The following is a 6,250-nucleotide window of genomic DNA, read 5'->3' on the forward strand; positions in this document are numbered from 1 at the left end:
TGTGTATTTGGGACTGTGATGGGATCATCTCCCTGGTTGATGAGATTTAGTTAAGAACGGTTGTTAAACTGGATTAGGGGATGACATGTCTCCACCTATCTGAGTGGGTCTTGATTAGTTTCTGAAGTCCTATAAAAGAGGAAACATTTTGGAGAATGAGAGACTCAGAGAGAGCAGAGAATGCTGCAGCACCACGAAGCAGAGAGTCCACCAGCCAGCGACCTTTGGAGATGAAGAAGGAAAACGCCTCCCGGGGAGCTTCATGAAACAGAAGCCAGGAGAGTAAGCTAGCAGATGACGCCGTGTCTGCCATGTGCCCTTCCAGCCGAGAGAGAAGCCCTGACTGCGTTCGCCATGTGCCTTTCCAGATGAGAGAGAAACCCTGAACTTCATCGGCCTTCTTGAACCAAGGTATCTTTCCCTGGATGCCTTTGATTGGACTTTTCTATAGACTTGTTTTAATTCTCGGCCTTAGAACTGTAAACTAGCAACTCATTAAATTCCCCTTGTTAAAAGCCATTCCGTTTCTGGTATATTGCATTCCAGCAGCTAGCAAACTAGAACAAGTAGCCACAGAAACTAATACAAAAATTAAGACTTGGAAATGTAAAAACTGGCTAAAATAAAATCACCAGAGCACAAAAACATTAATAAAATTAAGGAAACTTGAAAAGGTAGGAAATTCATTTCCTGATGTGCATTTTAAATAAAAAATACGGTGAAATACAGAACAAACAGTAAAAGTAAAACAATATTACTATCAATAGTTAGTGAATTAATCAATTATACATTATTATATAGCACTGGGTGGTACAACAGTGGCTCAGTGGCAGAACTCTTGCCTGCCATGCTAGAGATATGGGTTTGATTTCTGGTTTCTGTCCATGCCAATATATATGAAGCACTAAGAATTTAAGATAGATTATTCAAATAATTTTCATTACAATTTCATGGGATAGGTGAGCTATTATTATTATCTCAATTTTAAAGAGGATTTCTTTAAAAAATGGTCATAATTATAAACCTCATAATAGAAAAAATAGTGAAGAGGGAAATAATAAAAATAAGTAAAATTAATGCTCACAAATACAGATAAGTACATGGGAAACTCCCTGAAAGAAAAATTGAATCAATTCAATACAACCAGTCAGAAACATTAAGGATGATGGACAGAGGTTTCTCTTCATGTGCATTTCTTAGAGATATGTTGGTGTTACCTGAAACCAAAATCTTGAAGCATGATAGTACTATCTAAAAAGCCATTCAAAACACTTAGGGATAAGATAAGAGAAACAAAGGAGGTACACACATTTTATGTTATGGTTAATAAAGTGGGTTACAAGATAAATTGTAAAGACAAACAGTCATCAGAAAAAGATGCATAATTCCCTAGAGGTGAATATCTCCCTTCTTTGGCATTTTATTCACATCCACTAAAACACAGTCTCCTCCTTGTAGCTTCCTTTTAAAACCCTGAGTGAAGCTAAGAAATTAGCCCTGCAGAAAGTAATTTGAATCGCACCATTTTCCTGAAAGCTGCTTTCACATCCTTGTTCCTCAGGCTATATATAGATCAAGGGGTTCAGCATGGGAATCACTACAGTACAGAACACTGTGGCCACTTTATCAGTTTCCAGTCAGAACTTGGCCTACAATAAATGAAAAGGATTGTCCCATGGAAGATAATTATGGCTGTGAAGTGGGAGGCACAGGTGAAAAAGGCTTTTCACCTTCCCTCTGCACAGTTCATCCTCAGGATGATGATGAGAATAAGCAAATAGGAGGTGAGGATGACCACGATGGTGATGATCTCATTCAAAGTGGCCACAATAAACAGCAGCAATTCATTCATAGATACATCAGAGCAGGCAAGAGACAAGAGAGGGGGTAGATCACAGAAGTGGTTAATCACATTTGATCTACAGGATGGGATCTCAAGAGCTAAACAAATGTGAATTACAGACCACAGTACTCCACAGAGAGCACAGGAAGTCACCAGCCCCAAACAGAGCTCCTGGGTCATGATAATCATGTACAACAGTGGATTTCAGATGGCCACAAAGCAGTTATAAGTCATCCTAGCCAGCAAGAAGATTTCAGTGATTGCATAAGTACATAGTAAATACAATTGTGCCATGCATCCCATGACAGAGATGTCTTTGTCCTTGCTTAAGATATTGGCCAGCATCTTAGGCAAAATGATGGTGGAGTAGCAGAAATCCACAAGGGACAAGTGGTTAAGAAAAAAGCACACGGGGATGTGAAGCTGAGAGCTGACCTGGATCACTGTGACCATGCCCAGCTTGTCCATCACTGTGGCTATATAGATGAGAAGGAACACGAGAAAGAGGAAGATGCTCAGCTCAGGAACATCTGACAATCCCAGGAGAATGAACTTGGACACAGTGCTGCAGTTTCCCTTTTCCATCTCCCACTATGTTGCATGATATTTTTGACTATCTCCTAGAAATAGAAAAATGGAAGGAAAATTCTTTTATATTAACTTCAGAGAAATGGAATAATGATATCAAACCCTGTTTTCATGAGTTATAAGAAAAACAAAAATTTTCAATTTATTCTAATTGTGGAACACCTAAGTGGAGCCTACTGATAAAAAATAATTTTAGTATTAAGAGAAACATACATGGGGCTACACACTTATTATCACAATAAAATTGAGAAGTTCTACTTGAAATAGATCCAATGATACATTTAAAACCCATGAAAATTAACACACACATTCTCTGAAAAACTTAATATGCTTTATCCAATCATGGCTATTGTGGTATGATATAATATACAGTTTGTTTAAAAAATTCATTCTATCAGTAACATAAATTTACCCAAAAAAGGCTCCCTGCAATTGCATTTTGGTAGAGTGTGAGATTGCAGGAGAAATACATACTTGATTTCACCATGTGTGCAATGAAAATTGAGTAAATAGAGTCTGCATTAAATATGATGTAACCTGGAACTTTTTCAAAAGCTTGGAATAAATTTAAAGAGATGAGAACAGAGAGTGGTCCTGAAGTTAGAGTTTAACTTCTACTTAATAAAATATATGTGAATTATTTGCCTGACCCAGATGAAATAATGGACTATGAACTTGGAAACTATTCTTCCATTTTTTAGGCCAATAACAGGAAACTAGAGTGGTCGATGCAATAGAAAGTTCAAAATATTATATTTCTTTTCTCAGAGATAGGACACATCTCTCTGACTCCTCTTGACTAGCTCATGGGGTATATTATTTCAACCTTCACAATTAATGTGGCAATCAACCAGGTTCTCCATGATATTTTCCCTAGATTCCATGAGAAAATTGGTGTGAAGGAAAGAGGGAAAAAAATTTTTTTAAACGTCACTTTCTTTAATCTGTATTACTTCTCACACTAACATATGTCATCTGGTATTTGGTGTTCAGAAGGAATTGTGCCAGTTTCCCATTGATCATCTTTTAATGTCAAAATAAGTATTTCATGGCATTGCCGCTGATAGCTTCAGCCGGGCCGCGTGACCGGTACACTGGGTGGGTTTGGGGCAAGCTCGCAGGGAATTAACCTGGGTAAGCTGAAGCCGGCGTTTTCCCCCTGTCGGCGGTCGCGAAGAAGTAGTCACTCAGGCCAGATGCAGGTTTTAAGCTTTTATTGTTACACTCCGGGATGGGTCACCCGGGAACCCGAAGAGTGAGACGTCTGGGGTCCGAAGACCCCGGGGCTCGGACGACCCAGAGCAGGGTAAGCGTGGGGCTTAAGTACTCTCGGGGAGGGGTGGAGTCTTGGGCGCACATGTCAGGAAGGGACAGCCAATCACACAAGGCAGGAGGCAGTTGCTAGGCTGAGGGCTTAGGTTAGGTATAGAGGAGTGAAGAGAATAACAGGAAGGCTTGTGGTTTAGTGGTGAGCTATGGAAATGGGCGGTCTACAAGAAGAGGGGGAAGGGGGGAACAGAGAGGGGGGTTACAGGTACGGAGGGCAGAGAGTGAATGTAGAGAGGGAGAGAAGGATTAAAAAATTTTAAGCATGGCTAGGCTCCAGTCCCTGAGAAATATGCCACAATTCCTCTCCTTTTTCTTTTAAAGGCTCACTTGTGTGACAGGTGGTGGGCATTAACCTTTGCTGGGAGGGGTAGGGATGAGATTCCCCTTGCACTTGAGGCTTAGAATTTCAGGGGAAGGGTATGTGCTGAGCCGACCCTTATGCAAATCTTATGTGCCCCAGAAGAGCCAGAGGAGGTCTGTTAGAGAGACCCTCTTCTGCGACTACTTTGTGTCGGACCCAGCGGTACCCATCTGGTAGCCATGCGGCGGCCCCAGATGCACGTACTCTGGTAACGTGCAGCCCCCATGGGGGAATGGAGAGGACAGAGGAGTGGCGGAGGCACACAGCTTGCTGGGCCAGTATTACAGCAGTATGGGGCAGGCTCCTCAAGGTAATCAGTCTTGAGGGCAAGACCCAGGCCCCAGGGTGATCAGTCCTGGGGGTGAGCGACACTAGTTAGCCAAACCTGTGTTTGCTGATGATTGTTTGTACCGGCAAAGGGATTTTTGGAGCTCAAGAGCAGCTAGGGCTAGGAGTTGAGTTTGTCGTTTATGGTGAGATATTTTTGAGAAAAGGCACTAGAATAGGAAGAAGATGCAGATGAGGATTATTAGTATAATGCCGTAGAAGATGAGATTAGAGAGTTGAAAGAAGGAAGAACACTTGCGGATGGCCTGGAGAGTAAGGGTGTTGAGTCCGGTTTGCACGGCACTTCAGCGGTGGTAGATGTTTGGGTGAGGGTGACAGCTGCGGTGACGGCTGCTGCTACAGAGGCGATGATGGCTGCAGAGATGGCGGCGGTGATCCCGAAGTCTCGCTTCGCGTGTGGGTTGAGCTGAGTGACGGAGCTGTCCATGGGCAGTGCAGGAGCGACCCACCTGGTCGCGTTGAGCGGGATTCACAGGAGTCTAGGTTGAAGTACTATGAAAACTACTGAGAAAGAGGTATTAAGGTAGTTAAGTAGGTGACATGTGTTAGGGTGACTATAGTTTGAGCAGGTAAAGAAATAGAATGGAGGACTTAAAAAGACCGTGGAAGTGAGGTTTTCGCCACTTAAAACATTAAACGCATAGTAGCCCGGACCGGTAACCCTGTTACCCTCAGTTGGGGGCTGCTGGGTGCTGTTGAAGGTGACTAGGCACCATTGGGATTTTACTGCTCCGAGGAAGGGGCATAGGTCTAGGCAGCTGAGGTTTCCACAGAGAGAGAGGTGGGTGAAACTGCTGGTACCATAAAGAAAGGGGGGATTATGGGGAAAGAAGAAGTTATATTTGGAAGAGTTGAAAGTTCGAGGGGGAGAATGACACGGAAGCCACGGGATTTCTGTGAAGGAGGTTGAGGGTGCAAAGCTGTTAGGCGAGCAGAGGGGAACTGGGGGCCGTACCGGTGGGTGTGGACGAGTTTGGTTATAGCCGGGCGCAGTTCCTCTAGCTGGCCAGGTTCCTGTGAAAAGGAGGGCTTTATTGGGGGTGTTATGGGAGTTTTTATTGAGTATTCCGGCGCTTATGGTTTGGGAGTAGATAAGGTGGATGCAATTAGGCCATTGAGGAGAACACGGGAGCCCGTCTTCTGCTTGTCCTGAAAGATTAGCGAACGTGAGGTTTAGTAGTTTGTTGTTTGGCTGGGAGACTTCGGGGATGGCTTGCATTGACGAATTCTGCAAAAAGGTAAGGTTAATCGCTAGGGCTTCAGGAGGGGGGGAGAAATTGGGGAATGATGATAGGTTGAGAGATGCACTAGCGGGGAGGACATTGGGATCGCACGGGAGATCTAGTAAGCAATTATCAACAAAAGGTTGTGGGAATGTGGGGGAATTGGGGGTGAGGAACAGTAATCCTGGGGGATATTGGACTGTGGCCCACACTTCGCTTTCAGGAGGTTTTGCAGAAGTGGCTGTGGAGAAAATTAGAAGTGTTACAGGGAGGAGTCGCCAGGTGGGAATTCCGGAGGGGCGTGCTAGGGAGAATATTTGTACTGAAAATAATAAGCAGGTTAGCACCTAGAGGAAGAAAATGAGCAGGTTAAAACACGCGATGATGTACAGGAAAATTATGGCAAGTAGGATTCTTTCGAAGAGGCTCCAATCCTTTGGAGCAACTGTTGCTGGGTAGCATAGGGACCGGTAAGCCCATCCTCTGACTGCTTTGCCTAGCCGCTTTATATCTTCCTCACTGTGGGGAACCCACAGGAATGGGCATTGCGGGGATGGG

The 6,250-nt window shown here is 43.7% G+C and overlaps 1 pseudogene; it reads right to left on the bottom strand.

The window, feature by feature from the left end:
- Nucleotides 1-1,483: 1,483 nt before the first annotated feature.
- LOC143645996 (olfactory receptor 5L1-like) lies at nucleotides 1,484-2,428 on the bottom strand (annotated as a pseudogene).
- Between the last annotated feature and the right edge of the window lie 3,822 nt (nucleotides 2,429-6,250).

The sequence above is a fragment of the Tamandua tetradactyla genome, chromosome 9 (genome assembly GCF_023851605.1).
Source record: "Tamandua tetradactyla isolate mTamTet1 chromosome 9, mTamTet1.pri, whole genome shotgun sequence".
NCBI lineage: Eukaryota > Metazoa > Chordata > Mammalia > Pilosa > Myrmecophagidae > Tamandua > Tamandua tetradactyla.